The following is a 23694-nucleotide window of genomic DNA, read 5'->3' on the forward strand; positions in this document are numbered from 1 at the left end:
CATTTTTGACTGGGTTATGATGTGTGATTGAAGGAGAAAAGATAATCTTTTGAGCTTTTCTAAAATTATCACTTGAAAATGGATAATTAATCTTTGAAATAGGCTTCTTTTAGTTGATCACTATTTTAGTTCACTATTTTAGGTGTACACCTAATTAATAAATATAATCCTAAAATATCTTTTTGCTTCCTTCTCTTTTTGATATTTCAAACCTCCATTCTATTTTGTAATTTAATCTCTGTCTCTTTGTTTCATACCCTCATTCCTTTCTGCCAGGATATTGCCTGCATGGCAATGTATCATTTCATGGTATTATTCACATGATGTATATATTTTTCTTGATGTTATGCTTATCAAGGAAAATTATAGGAATTTCCAAAAAAAATCACATTAATATATTTTGATCACATTTTTGTTATACATAAATAAAGTTTGAAGAAGTTGTACCAAATAAAAATAGAGATTTTGTAACATACTAAAAATAAAATCTCAGTGGAATCAATATTTTAAAATATACAGAGTAAATCGACACAGTCATATGTAGATAAGTTACCAGCAGACCAAGCTCGGTTCGCCCTCTCGCACTAAATAAATGACTCAAAAGTCCAAAAGTTGGTGCAAGGATAGGAAAGTTTATTCAGATAACTGGTACTCAACTAAATGTCTAAGCAAGTAAGCAAAGAGAAAAGAGCAGTGGGGTTTGCTTTACCCTAGTCCCAATTGGCGGGCTAACTCATTCTTATTCTACTGACACACTAATTGATAAAAATGGTTCTCTGTACTGCTGTGGGCAGAACGAAGAAAAGTACCAACCAGATTTAAATCAGAGAAACAAAGCATAGCTGGGAGCCCTCCAGGGTGCACCTATATAGTAGCAGATGTGATCTGACCAAACAGCAGGGGAGAACTCAGAAAATTAGAGAAAAGAAAAGAGAATTTTAGTGACTTCTAGTCACTGCGTGGCATGGGAACGAATCCCCACCACTATCACGAATGCCCTGTCAGGGGGAACCTGCTCCAGCAAGATCTGCAGGTGCGGGACTGGCCTTCCCACCTCTGCTAATTACCCATCAGGGCAATCCGCTGCCAGCCAGAGGGAGAAGCTTCTCACAGGGTGAGAGGAGTTTAAGCTGTAGTTGTCTGGCAGTCACTTTAAAGAGGAAGAGAAGGGAAAGAAAAAGGAAGAGGAAAAGAGAATAATGCATTATCTTGTCGGAATTTAGGCTGGGGACTCTAGGAGAGACTTACTGGCAGCAGAGACACAGGAGCAAAATAGTCCCAGAGGCCACTTGCCTCTTGCCCCTGGGATCTTCTCTGGTGCCCAAGGTTTTCCAATTTTCACTACTGCAGATATTAGAGCAGCACGTGTGCCACCTGGGGAAAATCCCAGGGCCATCCCCAGCCCCCAGAGTGACTTTATCTTCTGGGTTGGCTTGCCAAAGAAATGTTACCCAATTAGGCTCTTGGGTCCCAATGTCATAGAAATGAACGGTGCACCCAGCAGTAAAGCAAGGAGTGCTTTATTAAAAGAGGAGATAGACTTATGCATAAGGGGGGTAGTTACAGGAAAGCTAGCCCCCTGAGGGGGCTGTTCAGGGTCTTTCATAGAGAAAGGAGTTAAGGGGTGCAGGCCAGCATCACTGGAAGTGGTCCATTCTGTTCTTCCTGGCTGCATCGTGGGCACGTGCTTAGTTAGGGCTTTGGTCCTTGTGATTGTTCAGTAGGTCCAAGATGGTAGTGGTGTTCATTGTAAAGGGTCATTGTAAAGTTCACCTTGTAGCTTTGTGTGCATGTGAGAATTCCTGGGGGGTCTTAAGGTTAATCTGTAACTTAATTTTTACCATTACAGTAAACAAGCCTCGGGGAGGGGTTTTTCAACTCACTGAATATCTGTTCCCCTCTTATCTCAGTTTTTTTTAATCAGGGTGGGCCAGAGGTAATCATGTGCCCTGGGGGATCTCATGATTGAGGAATGGAAAAGTACCATGTCCTCTGCAGGAAAAATGGAGTCAGTTTGGTTCACAGGCCTAACCTTATTCTGTCTCTGGTAATTTGATCGTCTAAAAGAAGGGAAAAAAAAGTAAAAGAAAAGACAAAAAAATAGTATTCAGAGACTATAACTGGAAAAATTACCTTTGATCCCACACAAAGTGCACCCACTTCAAAAATTCATTTCAGAGTCTGTGCTTCAAAATTAGAGGCCATAACAAAGTAGAAACATATTGGTTTATAACTAAAAATATCTTAACTTTTGCAAAATTATAACGTAAAATATCACCTTGATAGTAGAAATTTATATGGATAGTATAAATCAGTTTGTTATAAGGTGGCAATCTGGTTAGAAATGTTATAAACTTGAAGAATGGAGAATCATGTGTTTTTAGTTTATTTTTCTGAGTTTCATATTATGCTAAACAGATCATTTAAAATACAGTTTTGGTTAACTACAAAGAAAGACTCTATAAAATAAATCTGTTTGGGATATGTGACTGGGTGTGGTGCTAAACAGCAGCTTTATGTTTTAGCATAAATTATTAAATAAGTAATAATCTTCACTTCCCACAAGAGTTGTGCACAGAAGTTTTCAAAAGTTGTATGAAAGCATATGATTTCATTTAGATGAAGTAGCTATTGAACCCTTTCTTCCCTGTCCTTTCCTGCCCCCACCCTGATTTTTAATTACCTTTCATATTAGTGTAACTTCCTGAACAGATAGTGTTTCAGGTATATTATGTTTATAAGTAAAATGTAGCATCTATTAGATCAATTATTCTTGTTACGTGGGATTTTCTTGAAAATTTATATGCCCTAAAGAAATTGTATTTATAATTATTAGATAGAGGGAAATTTTTTTTTAAAAAAGCATCTCATGACTTAAACCAGTAGAAATTGATATTGTTTGTATTTTACAATCAAGAGAATTGTTTCAGTTAATTCGCTTTTTTCATATGGCTCAAATGTTAACACAATATAAATTATAAATATTGTATTGTTATAAGAGCATTGAGGAATTGGTATTTCAATAAACTAATCCCTAAATTTTACTTTATAATGATACTCTTAAACCATTATAATATATTCATAATACGTATCCAATTCATACCTTAATATTTGGATTATATAAAGATCTGCTTGAGATAGACTTCTTTCATTGGATATAATGATCTTTCTTACCCATTCGTTCCATATTTGACTATATGGTTTATGTAATAATGTATTTGAAGCATTTTCACTCTTTTTGAGTTCATGAATTATCATCTATGTTGTTTTGAAACATTCTTTGAAAGGTGAAATTCATACTAAAACCAAACCAAACAAAAAACTGTGTCAAAAAATAGAGGCAATTTCTTTTATCATTTCTATCTTTAATAGCTATAGAATCTAGGAAATACAAATTTAAAGTCTCATAGAACAAATGTCCCTCTGTTTAAAGGCTTACTAGAAGCACACTACAGAGTGCCTGTATATGTATTCATTTATTTTCTCTGGTTTCAGCATTAAATTTCTTGGGTATAAGGCAATTAAACAGTTTTCACTTTTCCAATAGCATCTTAGAATTTATCCATTTATTTGATTTGCTTTTTCTGAGATTATAGTGATACTTAGTAACAAATTAAGACTTCTAAATCTCTATATTCTTTATGTACTTATTTGAATGTAAATAAGTTAAAAGTTTTGGGGATTGCTTTTCTTTTTCTGGTATTTCTTTCTCTCTCTCTCTTTTTTTTCTTTTTTCTTTTTTCTTTTTTTTTTTTCTGAAGAAGACAGTAAACACCTTGCTCTTTGGCACCTACCAGAAATTACTTCTCAAAACACACACATATAGACACACACACACACCATCAGTCTCAAGTGTCAATCAATTATACCTTTTCCTCATCTGTTCAGGGAAGAATGAATATAAAGGGATAATAATTAAGGAATAAATATTTAAATTGATATAGCAAAGCAGATTTTGTAGAACATGTCTGTATTGAACTTTAGATAAATCTTAGATCTTGTGTGTGCTGCAGTTCCATCCTACAGATTATTTCTATTGACATACTGCTGCTGCCTCAGCTGTTGCTGCCACTATAACTTCAGCAACTAGGCAAGATAATGCCAGAAGTGGAAGGCGAGTTTGTGCTATTTTCAGAGAAAATAGAGAATCAAGGACTGCTGACTTAAGTTACATACTGAGAAATGAAAAACTACCTTAATAAGCTTTCAGGGTATTGATTACACAATTCCTATAGTAAGAGATTGAATGTTATCTTAGTACATGTCTTCTTTTTTTCTCTTTTAATTTAATTTTATTTTGTCAGTATACAATGTGGTTGATTATTGTGGTCCATTTCCGAAACCTCCCTCCCTCCTGCCTCTCCCCCATCCCTCCCAACAAACTCCTTTCTGTTCGCTTGTCGTATCAACTTCAAGGAATTGTAATTGTTGTGTCTTCTTCCCCCCACCCCCCAGGTTGTTAGTGTATTTATTTATTTATTTTTAGCTCCCACAAATAAGTGAGAACATCTCTTTCTGTTCCTGACTTGTTTCACTTAATATAGTTCTCTCTGGGTCCATCTATGTCATTGCAAATGGCAGTATTTCATTCTTTTTTAAGGCAGAGAATTATTCCATTGTGTAGATATACCACAGTTTCCATATCCACTCATCTGATGATGGACATTTGGGCTCACAGTCTTTGGGATATTAGCCATCCTAACTGGGGTGAGATGGTATCTCAGTATGATTTTGATTTGCATTTCCTGAATGCTGAGTGATGTTGAGCATTTTTTCATGTGTCTGTTGGCCATTTGTATATTTTCCTTTGAGAAATGCCTATTTAGCTCTTTTGGCCATTTTTTAATTGGGTTGTTTTTTTGTTGTAAAGTTTCAGTTTCTTGTATATTCTGGATATTAATACTTTGTCAGATGTATATTTTGCAAATATTTTTCCCACTCTGTTGGTTGTCTTTTAACTCTGTTAATTGTTTCTTTTGCTGTGCAGAAGCTTTTTAGTTTGATATAATCCCATTTGTTTATTTTTCCTTTGATCACCCATGCTTTTGGGGTCGTTTTCATGAAGTCTGTGTCCAGTCTTACTTCCTGAAGTATTTCTCCAAAACAGAATGGTACTGGCATAAAAACAGACACACTGATCAACGCAATAGAATAGAGAATCCAGAAATCAATCCACACACCTACAGCCATATGATTTTTGACAAAGGCACCAAGCCTATACATTGGGGAAGAGACTGCCTCTTCAGCAAATGGTGCTGGGATAACTGGATATCCATATGCAGGACAATGAAACTAGACCCATACCTCTCACCATATACTAAAATCAACTCAAAATGGGTTAAAGAATTAAACATACACCCTGAAACAATAAAACTTTTTAATGATATTTCTCTCTTTTTTTTTTTTTTCCTTGTTGTCTTTTTTCGTGACCGGCAACGGATCGCAACCCTCAGTGTCGCACCCGTACCAGACCGGGACTGGCCACAGGATCGCAACCCTCGGTGTTGCTCCCGCCCCTCGCTCAGCCAGTGAGCGGCTGGTCTGTTATGTGGGATCCGAACCCTCGGCGGGAGCGCCACCGCGCTTCCCAAGCGGCGCACTATAGCAGTGCGCCACCGGGCCGGCCCCGATATTTCTCTTTTTTAAATTAATATACTGACATGTATTTCACCACTCATTCATACATTGAACAATACTTGTTGAGCATCTATTATTTACTTGGCATGGTGCTCCATACAGGATTTACAAGAATAAACATGTTAAACACACTACCTGCTCGTGAAATGTAAAGTTTTCTATAAGAAGTGATGTGAATGCAAATGTATGCATTGTTCTAGAAGGACACAGGAGGGACACTAGCCTTGACTGGGGAGGGTCATGTGGAAACTTGCTAGAAGAAATTATATTAAAAGCTAATAGTTGAAGGAGTCTTGCCAATGATGAATGATAGGGATTATAGAACAGGGGACGTTTAAAGAAGGTTTTAGGCAAAGGAAAAAGCCTGTGTGTTTGTGAAGACATATGGGAAGAGAACATGGCTAGAGTTTTGAGGGAACAGAAAGGACTTTAGTGTGCTCAGTATGCAGTATGGGAGGGGCAATGTGGCAGGAGTTGAGGTTGGAGATGTAAGCAAGTCCCAGATTGCACTGGACTGTTGAAGATGTGGGGTTTGGACTTTATCCAGAGAAGAAATAGAAGCCATTAAAGTAATTTATGGGAAGGATTCCCATAATTATAGTTATTTCATAAAAATATTGCTCTGTTGTACTTTAGAGAATGAACTGATGGGTACAAGGGACATTGGGAAATGAACTATCTGAACAAGCCAATCTAAAAATTTCATTCACTTTCTTGTTCTAAGTGAATATAGCCCCATCAGGTGGTAGCTCTTATTTCTCCCACAGCCATTGAACTGGTGAGTCTAGGGGTGAGGTAGGTGGTTTCATTGATCTTCATTGATGCCTTGAGCCCATTACCCAGCCCCCATACAAATGCTCAGCTTTTTATTTCATGCCATAAGACTGTCAGTCATTACCCCCTTACAGTTGCCCTCCTCTAGGTCACCAGGACACACACTCTCATTGCCTATTGTGTTTTAGTTCCTGGCTCTCTTCGCTCTACCCAGTACCACTTCCAACTCAGTTCAGGGTATTTTTAATATGCATAGACACGTTCCTTCTAAAACTCTGGTACTCTCCTCTAATGATCTAGTCCTACCCCCTGCCTGAATACTCACTCCCTTGAATATATCAAGGATCTTGTCATTGCCAGTAACTGCCAGCACCTCCAAATTCTCAGTCTCTTACATCCTTCTTCTACCTCTAGTATCTCAGTTACAACAGTCTTTCCACTACACCATGGCATTGAATTGATGGAGCATTTTGCCTGTTCGTAATCTTCACATCCCTGATGTCTGCTCTTCCCTCATTATTCAGCTTAAATCCCGTGGTCAATCATTATAATCTGCACTTTATATATATTCTCAACCCTCTTGCCACCTTTATTTCATCATAGGCTTTTACAATACCCCAGACCTGCTTAATTCCCAGTCTCTACCTATTCCTTGTCAGCACCTGATCAGCTGAATGTAGATAGAAAAAAAAAAGCAAAAAGCACAATAGCATCCTGAGTCATCTCACTTCAAATTCATGATTAGGAAATGCAGGTTGGTCCTTCACCCTGCCCAGAACTCATTCTCCCTTTCCCATCCATTCTCTCTCCCACTGTCCCAGATGATTATTCTACACCATCTAGTTTCTCCTTAAACTACCAAGAGCTTCCCTTTATCCTCATTCTTAACTTATAGATTCTAACTTCCTACTTAAATGCAAAAAAGCAGTAAGGAAAGAAATTTGGTAAACTCTCACCTGCCAACATGAGTATCTCCACCTCATATTGCTACCTCTCCTGTTCTGAGAAATGTACTAGGCCTTTGCTTCTGAGAAGACCTCTTCCCTTCTCAACTACACAAAAATATCACTCCAGCAATGCTTCTCTGTCTATTCCACATTGTCAATTTTTCTATGCCATTATTATCTCTCATCTCAAAACAACCATAACAAACTAGTTTTGCTCTCCATTCCATGAACTACTGCGCATTTACCAAATTTAATCTCACTACCTTCTGAATGTGTTCTTCTGAAGTATATCAATGATTTTTACTGGATTCTATTGTTCTCAAATTTTCTCTCTTGCCAGCATCTAACATGGTGGATTATACCTTCTTCCTGGAGACATTCTTTCCACTTGACTCTCTGTATACTACAATCTCTGTTTTCCCTCTAATTCATTGGCCATCTTTTCTCAATCTCTTTTATTGATTCTTTTCTTACAATTGCTTAACTTTGGAATGCTGCAAGGCTCAGTCCAGGGCTCTGTCCTCTCTCTACATTTGTTCGCATAGTAAGCTTATCCAGCCTCACCTAAATATATCCTCTGGATTGCGCCTCCTCTCTAAACTACTGATACAACAATGCTGATCAGCACTTCCCACTGGAAGTCTAATAGGCGTTCAAGTGTCACACGTCTTTAACTTAGCATCTGATGATCATCACCCTGTCACTGAAAAATAAAACAAAAACCCTGCTCACTCACTCACGGTTTTCTCTACCTGGGTTGTTTCTGCTCCAAACCTTGTAGTCATCCTTGTGTCTTCTTTTTCTTACCACTCATATCCAATTTATCTGGAATTCCTGCTGGTGGTAGGTTCAAAATATAACCAGAATCCATCCACTTCTCACCAATTACACTATCACTCATTCTGGTCCAGATCACCATCTTCTTTCATGTAGATTATTGTACTAGTCTCCTACCTGGTCTCTTTTATTACTATTTTGTTTTCGACACATCAGCCAGTACAAAGCTATAAAAATAAGTTATAGCTAGTTAGTTATTCAAAACAGTAATGCATCTTCATTTCAGTCAAAATATCGAAGTCTTTACTATAGCTGATAAATTCCTACATACCTTTTCCTCTTTTTCTCTTATTACACTCTCCTTGTTTATTCTGTTCTGACTGTATTGTTTCCTTGCTACTCCTAGAATATTCAAAATATGTTCCAACCTTGGGATTTTTTCATTCTGTGTTTCCTCTGCCTCAAATGCTGTTCTCCCTGAAAAAACCCATGATATTTGAGCAACTTATTAACGGTAACTACTTTGATGTATTAGTTGTTTATTGCTGCATAACAATATTATCACAAATTTAATACCTTAAAATATATGTATTTATTTTCTCAGAGTTTCTGTGGGTCAGGAGTCCAGGACGGGCTTTGCCTGGTCTTCTGTAAGGCTGCAGTCAAGCAGCCAGTGCTGTGGTCATATCTGAGGCTTGATGGGGGAAGTATCTATTTCCATGCTCACATGGTTATTGGCAGCATTCCGTTCTTCATGGGATGTTGGAGCACGAGCCTCAGTTTCTTGGCTGCAGTTGTCCTCAGCTACTTTTCATATGGACCTTTTTAACATGGCCATGTGATCACAGAAGTGATCCTGAATTTGTCAGCTATGGACAAAGAAACAGGACCATGTCGTACAGGTATGGCTGATGGGACAACCTGCACCCTTTGCCCTATTCCACCTGTTATAAACGAGACACAGTCTCTGCCCACACTCAAAGAAAGGGAGTTTCATAAGGGCATGAGTACGAAAAGGTAGGACTCACAGAGCCCACCTACATTGTCTGCTACATGACTGTGGTAGAACTCCACAGGGAGGAATGTCTGACACGGGTCTTTCAGCAAGCTGTGGTTCCTGCTCTATATTGTCCTGTGTAGACTGGGTAGTTCATTGAATCTGAATGTTTAGTAGAGACCAAAAAGAGCCCCTGCTGGGCTTTATAATTATTATTTGTATCTATTTTAGAACATTAATTCCACAAGGGTGACGACTTTGGTCCCCTGGTGATGCTGGTAACACCACCCCCTTCTTTATTCCTCCCGTCTAGCACGTAGCTGCTTTTTTTTTGCATTGACTCACTCTCCCCCATTTGCAGTCTTAGCTCTTTCATCAAAGATGCAACAAGTTTCCTGCATTAAATTATTTTTGGTTTAATTACCCTGGATAGTGTTATTTTCCTGGTTGGTACCTGATTGGTACAAACTCCCAGTTTCTAATTAAGATCAAAATTCCAAATCTCTATGACAGAGAATTTAATTGGATCATATTTGGTCAGATGTCCATTCCTGAATATGTTAGCAATGGGCAAAGATACAGGGCCATGTAGGAAGGGTGTGGCTGACCGGCAAAGGGCTATCCCAAGGAAAGCGATAGCATTCTGAGCTGGGCAGGATAATCCAATATTCTAATGGAGCTGCCAAATATCATATTATACATTCAAGCAAAACAGGCCAGGATGAAAAACATATGAATATATGTAAGAACAAACTTTGTAGGTTTAGAAACAATTTTTTCATCTTAAAACTTTAAGATATAAATTTTTCACTTACTTATATCATAGCACTCTTTCTGTCTGACCCTACAATATAATTCAGTGGTGAATTTTTAAAAATGTTTTCAAGTGGTCATCTCTGGTCAAGTTTCTTCAACTTCAGATTTATATCTGCAAAACAGTTTAGTGACATAAACCAGTGTATGTATGCATGTGTGTGTGTATGAAGAGAGATTCAATTTCCATTTACACTCATTTCCTTCTGAGTCTTTCACTGGCATACATTATCAAAGTATCAGACAGTCTGTGTAATGCTTGAATGCTACCAGACTGTGCTACCTAGTAAAAAATAAACAGATCATTAATTTTAGTAATTAGCACACACATTGCTCTTACTACTGTGTGCCTTAATTTTTCATGTATATGAGTCTGATATTCTTTATTTATTTTATTTTTTTGGCAGCTGGCAAGTTTGGGGATCTGAACCCTTGACCTTGGTGTTACAACACCACACTCTAATCAACGCAGCCAACCGGCCAGCTGACTGACATTCTTAACAAAAAATTCTAACCACTGTTTGAGTGCCTCAGGATTCTTTCTACAGTGGTGGGAATACCAATAAATACTTTTTTTGACTACTAATTTGATCATTAAGAAAAATTAATAAGTTGGGATGGTTTAAAAACAGGACTTGACAGGCATTGTTCCCCAGGGATCATCTAGGGAAGCCTAGGTTGGCCAATGAATATGCATATTGGGCTTTAGTTAATAATTTTACAAAATGTGGTAACTCAGCACAATTACATTAAATTGTTGAAGACTTCAACTGCAGTTACTGAAAGACTGAGGACAAATTCATGAGTGGAATGTAATCACTTGTCCACTAACCTAGAACAAATACTGACCTTAATTACCTCCTTACCATACATAATCAGGACATGATGTATCATCATATTCACCATTCTAAAATTAGGGCAGAAATGTTGGAGGAGGCACTTTAGGATTCTGCCTGCTACACATGATCTCTTGAACTCAAGACAAATTAGAAGGAATTTAAAGATCATTTAGTTCATGGATGGATCTTCTAGATAGTGGGAACAAGATTTAAATCCTGATTTGATCCATAGAATAGTACTTTATGTTATGGGGTTATAGGGGTGAAATCAGTTATTGGATCTAACTTATTTTTTAACCACAGTGTTTGGAATCAAATTGTCTTTTAGTAATTGGCAATATCAATAGTCTTAAGAACAAATGCTAAGGAACACTACAAAAGACAGATGAGGCTGGTGGTTGTAAAGCTCCAGTACCTAGCTTGGGCATATAATAGTTCCTGAGAGAAGGCAAAGAATTAAACTGATCACTGAACATCTGAGTTACAAACTACATCATATAAAAGTAGTTAAGAGTTTTGATGGGTAATCAGTAAAACTCAGATTGTTTTAGAGAAGGACCTAAATATTTACATGATTACCACCATTTACATGATTATCCCCATTGTAGGGGAAAAAAACTTCAGGGGAAAACATATAATAAACCAAACATGTAAAATATAAAAGACATATGTATATATTGAGCAGAAACAGTGTCACTTGACAATCATATTATCTTTGGTATATTAAAACAATAAAATGATTTAATTTACTAAATTATAGAAATAAGGTAAATGACATTAAGTTTATATAATAATAGCTGCTACCAGCTTCACTAATCTAAGAAGTAAGACAGATTTTAAGTTAAAAAAGTAACATTATTAGTAGGGATTTGAAGAAGGGTGTGGGAGGGAGCAGGGTTTGGGTTGGAAAGGAATTTCTCATATCACTTTAAAAGCATTCTATTTTTGCATTATCATTGCATATATTCTAAAAAATAGAAATTTAGATTTCAAAAATCTCTTCAATATTAATATGTAGAGAATGCTCAGATTTCAAGGGATTGCTTTTATAGTCCTACTCACTAGATCTGAACCTTCAGGAAAATGAACATCTTCAAATTAAATCCAAGCAAAGTATCTTTATAAAGTTGGGTGGTAGACATTTATCAATGTTTCTTTGTTCTCCTAAGCAGCTACAGCATTACTATTCTCTAGACTATCTTATTATTATATCATCTAGAGACCTAGAAGAGCATCTGGGTAAAATTCATGGACCCTGGTTACACAAAAATCTTATGAGCTAGATTTTCTCCCAGAAGATAGAGGAAAAAGTTAAATCAATTAAGATCCATCTATTTTATTCTCTGTTTGGGACTTGGAGGAATCTCTGTTTTTCTCAAGTTGGCATATGACCAATAGCTGTGGGTAATAGGGATAATGTAAACGTTATTTGACGCTAAGTATATGAGTTTGCCGTGATCGTGGCTGGAGAGTTTCAAAGAAGTTACACAGTAATCAAAACATATGCCAATTAAGCTTTAAATTGGATTTTAAATATTTTAAGTAGTAATATAAAAACCATTGAGTTTGTTTAGTCAAATGAAATTTTAGCAGTCATCAAAACCCAGATATATCCCTACTTCAAGAATGCGCAATCTGTATATTTTTTCAAAGCATGGAAAATTTCAAGGTTTCAACAAGCAAAAATACCTACAATTCCCCCTAAACCACTCATCCAGTTTTGTCTCCCATGACTCTCTCTACTTATAGTCCGGGCAACCACTCGATACTTTCTAATCATTCCCTAAACTTCTACTTTTCTGCCTATGGGCTTTTGACATTATTCTATATGGAATGCTCTTCCCCTGTATCTCCATACTTCAGGTCATAAATCAAACAAAAATTCATTTTTAAAACACCCCTCATCTCTTCTGAGCTAGAACTAGTTTTCCTGTCTTGTATCATTCTAAAAAATTTTGCTCTAAACTCCTAGCCAACCTTGTATGAGAGGCAAAATGATGCATATATAGGAAATTGTGTGTGTACGAAAAGAAGGAAAAATAAAATACATATATATTATTTGAAATTGCATAAAGAAATAGTTGGAAGGATATAAAACATAAAATGTGAGTGGAGATAAACATTTTCAATATGCACCTTTGTCTATCAGCTTAACTTTTAGAACCAGGTAATTATTTGTTCAATAAATATATTCAAAAATAAAAAAGAATACCTTACATCATTGTTGTTTATTTATGAATGTTCTCTCCCTTATTTTTTTGTAAGTTCTCCCAGAGCAAGAGAACTCATCTTTTTTATGCCTTACCTGATTTTGTATAATTTATGCATTAAGGACACTGCAAAACACCACCACCCTACCCCCAACCCACCCCATTAAGGTATATTCTGGAACAAAAGCTAATAAAAATCAACACAGAAAACAAATCATCTTTCCATTCTGTAGAAGCCATAGTTTACACTATAAATAGATTCATGACAAGACCAGGGCTTCTCTTCTGTCTTAATTAAAGATAATAAAGTATCTTCTAATTCTTAAATGAAAATTATGGCTAATTTTAATTGATTTACTATTTTGAAAATAATAATATATCCTATTGTTATGCTATAAAAGAAAGCATATTAGAGTCTAGAAAATTAAAAATAAAAGTTACTCTGCAGACTATAAGAATAAAAGTGTCAATAGCGGATGATCCGAGTATTCCAGATCACTTGGAAGTTCTAGCCCTCCAGTAGATCAGGTTATTATATATCATGTGGTATATTTCATATATCCTTTTCCTTTTTTTTCCCTTTTGCTTCGACGACAATGAGATGCCCTCAGTATAAACTAATCTATTCCACCAGATTCCTAATGTCATCACCACCTGTCTTTATATGCTATTTTTCTTTTCCACCCTAAGGTCTGGGACTTAAGATTATACCTCTTTTACTCCTTTGACCTAGGGAAATACTAAATATAGGTCTAAATTAGAGCCCGAGCTAACCTAATTGACTGAGAAGGAGTCTAAGATGTGTAGCCTTCTAAATTAGCCTTAGATTCCTAATTAGCTCAGCAAGGAACAAAATAGCATTCGCCCTTTCTTTCCTCTTCTCATCCTCCCCCAACTTGGCAAGACAGTCTGCAACCCGTGAGGCTCAGTAAAAATCAATCACCATCATAGAAGTATTGCGCACCATAAATATTCAAAAACTATAGTAATAAACCTACAAATTGAAAGAGTTTCATATATATGTCCTGAGTGCTCAGAGTTGTGGACCATTTTCTCTACCAAAAAGAAAGAAAATGGCACAATGATTACTCATGATAATTTAACCGTATTTATTTTTAGTTAATTGAGAATATTATGTAAGTCTTAAGTACAAGTTTAATGTGCCAATTCAGAAATAACATAAATGCTTGTTTTTTGTCCAGGATTAGTACAGAAACCAGAGCTTAAAGGAATGATAGAGGAAGAGAAAGGGAATCCCCCAAAGCATTAAATAATAGGTCTGCATCCTATAAATCATCATCTCCAGACAATCAGACACTACATAAATGTTTCCATTGTTCATTTCCTTTATTGCACATACAATGAAAATGTCTAGTATGATTAAGGGATGCCTTACTGTAGAAAATAGAAGCATTTTCCTAGAATACATCACTAAAGGGATTTTTTTAAAAGTTGATTAAATGGCTCATCTGTTTCATCACAAACCCTCTCTTACTAATGATAAAGAAATCATGCAATAATTCAAACTGCATTTTTAGGGATTAAGTTTTATGCCAAAATGATTACATATTCCAGCAACATCTCTCTAAGGATGCTGGTTTTACAAAATAGCTTCTAATGGTTAAAGTTTATAAGCATTTTCAAACTGAATATGCTGCATTTGGTATGCAATAGGAATTTATTTAAATAATGAATAAATTTGCTTCTGTGACCTTCTATGAGTTAAAACAACCCCCTAAAAGATGTTTTACATATTGACTTTTTGGGGGAACAGCTGCCAATAAAACCCTATTTCTTATGTTCCTTGATAAAGTAGATTTTTTTTAATGCCATTTGAGTTAGTAGACAAAACTTGAATATTATTCATGCTCCACAAATTATACTGCCTTCTTCTCCAGCAAAAGATGGAAGTTATCAAATAAAGATTTATCGAAGTCTTATAGCCTCACCAACATATATTTTTATATGTATGTACACATATTTCATATTCTCATACTTCATATTTTTCTGTCTTATCTCTATTTTCCGTGGTAATGAGGGCTTAAGTTGATGGTTTCTTTCCTATGCTCTGGGCCCAAAATCCAAATCCTTCATTTAGTACCTGGCTGTATATCAAATGCCTTCTTCTTCTCACTTTCTCATCTACCTTTAAACAGGCTTAAGACTCCCTCTGCTTCCCCTTTTGTCCTCCTTCTAGCCAGCATTCTTTTCTCCCACTGAAAGGTAAGCTTCTAAAAGGCATATCTTATAGCCATTGTCCTACTTTCTGGCTTCACATTGATGTCTCAGCCTAAAATAGAAATCTGTTTCCCATCCCTTCTCTAAACTTCTTCTGAGCCTGTCACCAGTGGTCACCTGTTTATCTTGCTGTCCTTACCTTATGTGACCTCTGTGAAACATCTGGCATTGTTAAAATGCCCTTCTTGAAACTCTATCCCTTCAGTTTCAGTGATAATATTCTGAGATTTTCTCCTGATTTTATTGACCACTCAGTTTTAATCTCCATGGGCAAATAAAAATTTTAATGGCAAATTTACTAGTTATTAAAGATTTTAAATGCAAATTAAAATATGATTTATAATATGTTTCTCATGAAATTATAGGGAAATGAATTTATCCATCACTAGTAGAAATAAAAATTGAAATAATCCTTCCAGAAGGCAATTTAGAAAAGTGTTCCAAAAGCCTAAAAATGGCATATAAGCATTGACTTAATACAATATTATTGTTAGAAATAAGGCCTAAGGAAAGAATTATAAATATTTAAAATACTTTATTTATCAGGGCATTTGTCCCACAGCACTACTTATACAAAGGAAATTGATAAACAACTTAAATGCCCAAGAGTGGAAAAGTAAATAAATTATAGTTTGTCAATACATATAAATGCTAAGCAACCATTTAAAATGGTGCCAATAGTTACATGTACCTAAACTGAAAAGCAAATCTTGGAAGAGAAATTGTTAGAGAATTGACTGAAATAGATGAAGGTGTCCTAATTAGCTTTCACCTCACTTAGTTTTTGTCAGATGAAAACTGTCCACTAAAGACAGTTGTCAAATAAAATACCGACACAATTAAATTTAAACTTCAGACAAACCACAATTTTTTTTTAGTATAATTATGTTGCAATTCTACATGAGACATATTTATACTAAAAACATATTTTTTGTTTATCTAAAATTCAAATTTAACTGGGTAACCTGTATTTTTATTTTTTAAATATGGCATCCCTAATATGAAAAGATCTGGCATTTGATTATTTAATCAACAGATGTTTATTTCATTATTTTATTCCTTTCCTGTAGCTTGATTGTCTTTTAAGAGGAAGCATGTTTCTCTTTTCAAAGTTTCTATTAGCAGCAGCAGTTATTGTTTCATAATGAGTTAAAACAACAAGAAAAGATAAAACACGACACCTGTTCTAAAGTTGAAACAATTGATTATACATATTTGTGGGGTGCAAAGTTGACTATCAACACTTGTGTATGATAGGTGACGATCAAATCAGGATTATTAGCTTATTCATCATTATAATACATAATCATTCTTTGTGTCTATTAACCAATTTCATGCCATCCCCCTCTTCTTTCCCCATTCCCACCTGTAGAACCTCAGTTCTATTATCTCCTTCTGAAAGTTCAACATATTTTTGTGATTGTTGTTTCTTTTTTTTCTCTCCTATTATCTTTCTTTTTAATTAATTAATTTAATATTTAGCTCCCATTTTTGCTTCCACTTTTCAGTGAGGACATGCAATATTTCTCTTTCAGTGACTGGCTTATTTCACTTAACATAATTTTCTCCAAGCTCATCCGAGTTGCTGTGAGTGTAAGAATTCCAATCTTTTTTATACTTGAATAGCATTCCATTGTGTATATACGCCACATTTTCCTTGTCCATTCATCCATCTATCGACATTTAGGTTGATTCCATAGCTTGGCTGTTGTAAATAGAGCTTTGATTAACATGGGAGTACAAGTATCTCTTCAACATGATGATTTCCATTCTTTTCGATATCCAGTAGTGGGATTGCTGGATCATATGGTTAGTTCTATCGGTAGTTGTTTGACAAAACTCCATACATTATGTTTCCAATAGCTTTCCATGGCTGTACTAATTTATAGTTCCATCAACTGTGTAGAAGTGTTCCCCTTTCTCCACATCCTTGCCAGCATTTGTTATTCTCTGTTTTTGATAGTAGCCAGTCTAACGGGATGAGATGACATCTCAAAGTGATTTTGATTTGCATTTCCCTGATGATTAGTAATGTTGAGTATTTTTTCATATACCTGTTGGCCATTTGTATGTCTTCCTTTGAGAAAGTAAATCTATTCAGCTTTGGAAAAAGGAAAGCTGTCCATTCAGCTCCTTTGCTCATTTTTTATTTGGATAATTTGTTTTTTACGGTTGAGTTGTTTGGGTTCCTTGTATGTTCTGGATATTAATCCCTTGTCAGATTTATACTTTGCAAATATATTCTCCCATTCTGTAGTTTGTCTTTTCATTCTGTTGATTGTTTCCTTCACTATGCCAAAACCTTTTTTTTATATATATATAATCCCATATGTTTATTTTTTGTTGCCTGTACTTTTGGGGTATTATTCATATTTGCCCAGTCCTACATCCTAAAGTGTTTCCTCTATGTTTTCCTCTAGGAATTTTATAGTTTCAGGTCTTATATTTTAGTCTTTAATTCATTTTGAGTGGATTCTGGCATATAGCAAGAGGTATGGGTCTAGTTTCATTCTTCTACATGTGGACATCCAGTTTTCCCTGCACGATTTATTGAAGAGGATGTCCTTTCCCCATATATGTTCTTGGTTCATTTGTTGAAGATCAGTTGGCTGTAAGTATGTGGATTGATTTCTGGGTTCTCTATTCTGTTCCATTGGTCCATGAGTCTGCTTTCATGCTAGTACGTATTGTTTTGATTACTGTAGCTTTGTAGTATAATTTGACGTGTAATGCCTCCAACTTTATTTTATTTTACTTTTTTCTCAGGATTGCTTTGGCTACTCAGGGTCTTTTGCTGTTCCATATAAATGTTATGTTTGTTTTTTCTATTTCTGTGAAAAATGTCATTGGTATTTTGATGGGGATCAGATTGAATCTGCAGAACACTTTGGGTAATATGGACATTTTTACAATGTCGATTCTTCCAATCCATGAACATAGAATGTCTTTCCATCTTTTTGTGTTCTCTTTAATTTCTTTCAGCAATGATTTGTAGGTGTCATTGCAGAGGTCTTTCATCTCCTTGGTCAAATTCATTCCCAGGTATTTTAATTTTTTGGTAGTTATTGTAAATGTGCTTGCTTTGTTGATTTCTTTTCCTGCTGGTTTGTTGTTGGAGTACAAAATTGCTACTGACTTTTGTATATAGATTTTGTATTCTGCAACATTCATCTATCAGCTCTAAGAGGTTTTTGGTGGAGTCTTTAGGGTTTTCTCTAGTTAGGATCATGCCATCTAAAAACAGGGAGAATTTAACTTCAAAAACATGACACTTTTAAGGAAAACTATTAGTTTCAAAATGCATGGATGAAGAAACACACATATGAAAACAGCCCGTTCTTACATGTCCTAGCCAAGACTATAAGGTTCACATTTAAGGCTAAAAAACAGTGAGGCTCATTAAACAGTTTATTTTTCAATGAAATAGGGTGTTCAAAATATGTACATAGTAACAAACCACTACATAGGGTCAATTGGTAGCAAGTAAAATTATTTATAAAATACCCTGATTAATGTACTGGTTATTAATTATTCTGGTTTATTTATTAACATAAATGGTGCTTTAAACTCATATTAACATGTCAACCTAAAAAAGTTAAATTGTGCAGCAGACATACTGCTTTCAAATGAAAACACAACTACTTGTAAGGTTCTTTTAAGATATATAGAAAACTGTATATCTCCACACACAGTTGTACACTGAGGGCTGAATGACATAATGTCCATACAGGTTACTATATACATTAGCGTGACTTCATTACTCCATTATCTTCTTTAACTTGAGTCTACTATCCCTGGAGACTCGAGGCCAGGCAGATTGCTTAATATTTCATCACAGGACCTTCAGAATTGATTCATCTTCAGTAGAACTCATCTTCAGTAGACAGTTTGTACCCTAAGATTGTTTAAATACTTTGCCTCAAATATCATCACGTGGCTGTTTCTGTGGATCCTAGAATGTTGTATTTTGATCTTTACCCAACTCTAACCAAGACACCACTTTGTAAGACCTTCTTAAACCAAACTTCCAATTTTTGACAAATTCTAGCCTTGCTTTCTCCCCTCAGAGACACTGCAAAACCTCTCATTAGAACAGTAAGCCACAAACTTAGCTCTGTTTCATCAACAAGCTGCACTAGTGGCATGTGGAGAGTTGGCATTCAGCAATGTCAAGGGTACAGATCTAGAACCTGACTTCCTAAATGTAAATCTCAGTTCTGCCAGGTACTATCCATGTGACCTTGGGCAGGTTATCTAACCTCTCTGTACTTCCATTTTCTCATTTGTAAAATGAGGGATAATGATACCTATTCCAAAAAGTCATCGTGTGGATTAATAAATTTACCTATACAAACAACTTTAAACAGTGCCTGGCATGTTGTAATAGGGGTATGTATTATTAAAAAATAACTTGTGGGCTGACCGTGTGGCTCACTCGGGAGAGTGCGGCGATGGGAATGCCAAGGCCACGGGTTTGGGTCCTATATCTGGATGGCCAGTGTGCTCACTGGCTGAGCGCAGTGCAGGCGACACCAAGCCAAGGGTTGTGATCCCCTTACCGGTCACAAAAAAGAAAAAAAATAAATAACTTGTGCTAGTACATTTAAAGTATTTTTTATATTTCAAATCTAATTATGCTTATAACTTCCAAGACATTTTATTGCATTAAGAAGGATATACTTTATTTATAGTAATATGAATTAAAAATGTAAAATTGGAATTTTTTTTCTTAAGTTGCATAATTTAATGTGCCCTGACCTGTGCCAAGGTGAGTGCAGCAGTGGCAGAAATGCACAGCTAGAGCCAGCCCCTCCTTGAACCAGGAGGGGAGTGCCAGCCCACAGGTTCTGAACCTCGGAGATGTGCCCAGCAGAACCATGTGGTACTAGAGGCTCATTCTATGACCACAGATTCTGGAAACAGGACCCAAGATGGTTTAACATAACCACCACCACGCCTACTGTCAAGCAAAGACAAGTCACCACAAAAGTAGCAACCAGGGCCACTCCACAGCCAAGCTCAGTGTAATAAAAGAAGCAAACCCTCTACCAAATGACCAAACATCAGTGAAAAAATACTAGAACTACAAACAAATAAGAAGAAATGACACCACCGAAAGAATACAGTAATGCTCCAGAGTCAGACTCCATGGAACAGGGAATCCTTGAAATGTCTGAAAAAGAATTCCAAGCAATAATCTTAAGAAAACTTGAAGAAATAAAGGAAGACTCACTTAGAGAACACAATGAAATAAGAAAAAATATCCAGAATATGAAGGAGGAAATCTATAAAGAGATTAATACCTTAAAACAGAGTGTAGCAGAACTTCTAGAAATGAAAGATTCACTCAGTTAAATAAAAACACAACTGAGAGCTTGAGCAGTAGGATAGAGCAAACAGAAGAAAGAATTTCAGAGCTTGAAGATGGTCTTTTTGAAATAACTAAGGCAGACAAGAAAAAAAGGAAAAAAATAATTTAAAATGATGAGGAAAAACTAAGAGAGATAGTAGACAATTTCAAGTGCTTTAACATCTGAATTGTGGGTATTTCTGAAGGGGAGGGGAAAGGAAAAGGTATTGAAAATCTACTCAAGGAAATGGTAACAGAAAATTTCCCAAGTGTAGGGCGAGATACAGACCTTCAGATCCAGGAAGCTCAAAGATCCCCAAACAGATTCAATCTAAAAAGATCTTCCCCAAGACACATTGTAGGTAAATTTGCAAAGCTTAAAGACAAAGAGAGAATTTGACAAGTGGCAAGAGAAAAGCGTCAGGTCACTTATATGGGAACCCTCATCAAATTAACAGCAGACTTCTCAACCAAAGCCCTACAGGCCAGAAGAAAGTGGAATGATATATTCAAAACACTAAAAGAAAAAAATTGTCAGCCAAGAATTCTTTACCCAACAAGGCTCTCCTTCAGAAATGAGGGATAAATAGTGTATTTCTCAGACAAACAAAAGTTGTGGGAGTTCAACACCACACGACCAGCCCTGCAAGAAATTCTCAAGGGAGTCATTCATCTGGAATCTGAATAAAGGTGACCGCTATGACAAATACACAAGAAAGAGCAAAACCCACTGTTAAAAAGAAATGCCAGCAAGAAAGAGAAAGAAGCTAAATCATCCCACTTTAAACTCCCAACTAACAAGAGGAAATAATGATCAAAAGATATTTAAATCAGCTAAACAAGAAGCAATTAAATGACAGGAATTAAGCAACACCGTCAATGACTACCCTAAATGTGAATGGACTAAACTGTCCATACAAAAGACACAGACTGATGATTGGATTAAAAAGCTATACCTAAGTATATGCTGTCACCAAGAGACCCACCTCACCAGTAGAGATACACATAGACTAAAAGTGAAGGAATGGAAAAAGATATACCATGCAAATGGAAACCAAAAATGAGCATGAGTAGCTGTTCTTATATTGGATGAAATAGACTTTAAATCAAAAACATAAAAAAAGGCAAAGAAGGCCACTATATAATGATAAAGGGATCTATCCAGCTAGAGGACATAGCAATCATAAACATGTATTCGCCCAATACTGGAGAACCCAGATATATAAAGCAAATATTCTTAGACCTAAAGAAAGAATTAGGACCTAATACATTAATAGTGGGTGAACTGAACAAACCCTCTCTCAGTATGGGACAATTCTTCCAGGTAACAAGTCAGCAAAGAGACACAGGATTCTATCCACAACCTACACCAACTGGATTTGACAGATATATACAGAACATTTCACCAAGCACCTAAAGAATACACTTTCTTCTCATCAGCTCAAGGTACAGTCTCCAGGATAGACCACGTATTAGGTAACAAATCTAATCTCAGCAAATTTTAAAAAGTAGAAATCATTCCAACTATCTCTTCAGACTACGATGGACTAATATTGGAAATAAACAATAAGCAAAACTCTGGAAGCCATACAAATACATGAAACTAAATAATAGGCTCCTGAATGACCTCTGGGTCCAAGAAGATTAAACATGAAATCAAAAAATTTCTAGAAACTAAGGAAAATAAAGACACATCATACCAGAACCTGTGGGTTACTGCGAAAAACAGTACTAAGAGGCAAATTTATTGCAATAAGTGCTTATGTCAAAAGAATGGAAAGACTTCAAATAAGTGACCTAACACTACACCTTAAAGAACTTGAAAAACAACAACAATCCAAACCTAAGGGTAGTAAATAGAAATAAATAATTAAGATCAGAGCAGAACTAAAAGAAATAGAGACCCCCAAAACAATAGAAAAGAACAACAAAACAAAAAGTTGTTTTTTTGAGAAGATAAACAAAATAGACAAATCATTAGCTAGGTTGCCAAAAAGAAAAGAACAGAGAAGACCCAAATAACAGAAATCAGAAATGAAAAGGGAGACATTACAACCGATACCACAGAAATACAAAGAATCATTAGAGAATATTATAAACAACTGTATGACAACAAATATGAAAATCTGGAGGATACAAACTACCAAGACTGAACCAAGAAGAGATAGAAAACCTGAACAGGCCAACAACAAGGAAGGAGACTGAAGTGGTAATTAGCAATCTTTCAACAAAGAAAAGCCCAGGTCCAGATGGTTTTACAGCTGAATTCTATCAAACTTTTAAAGAAGAGTTAATACCAATTCTCCTCAAACTATTCCAGCCAATTGAAACAGAAACTACTCTCCCAAACTCATCCTATGAGACCAACATAACTCTGATACTAAAACCAGATACAGACACAACAAAAAAATAAAATCACAGACCAATATCCTTGATGAACCCAGATGCAAAAATCCTCAACAAAATATTAGCAATCAGAATACAGCAATACATTAAAAATAATTATGCACTATGATCAAGTGGGATTCATCCCAGGGATGCAAGGATGTTTCAACATACAAAAGTCAACAAATGTGATACACTACATCAACAGACTCAAGGACAAAGACCATATGATTATCTCAATAAATGCTAAAAAAGTATTTGACAAAATTCAATGTCCTTCATGATAAAGACTCTCAATAAATTAGGTATAGAAGGAAGATATCTCAACACAATAAAAGCCGTGCATGATAAGACCCTGCCAGTATCATTCTGAATGAGGAAAAACTGAAGGCCTTTCCCTTAAGAACATGAACAAGACAAGGATGCCCACTCTCACCACTTCTATTTAACATAATACTGGAGGTACTAGCCAGAGCATTCAGGGAAGAGAAAGAAATAAAGGGAATCAAGATTGGAAAAGATGATGTCAAACTGTCTCTATTTGCAGATGACATGATACTATATATAGAAAAACCTAGGGCCGGCCCGGTGGTGCACTGCTATAGTGCGCCGCTTGGGAAGCGCGGCATCGCTCCCTCCGAGGGTTCGGATCCCACATACGGACCGGTTCCCGCTCACTGGCTGAGCGAGGTGCGGGAGCAACACTGAGGGCTGCGATCCCGTTGCC

The 23694-nt window shown here is 36.0% G+C and overlaps 1 protein-coding gene across 2 annotated transcripts in view; it reads left to right on the top strand.

Moving 5' to 3' along the window:
- AGMO (alkylglycerol monooxygenase) overlaps positions 1–23694 on the top strand; it is a 340101-nt gene that overhangs the window by 274132 nt on the left and 42275 nt on the right. The window lies entirely within an intron of this gene.

This window comes from Galeopterus variegatus, unplaced genomic scaffold (genome assembly GCF_000696425.1).
Source record: "Galeopterus variegatus unplaced genomic scaffold, G_variegatus-3.0.2 Scaffold64, whole genome shotgun sequence".
In the NCBI taxonomy this organism is placed as follows: domain Eukaryota; kingdom Metazoa; phylum Chordata; class Mammalia; order Dermoptera; family Cynocephalidae; genus Galeopterus; species Galeopterus variegatus.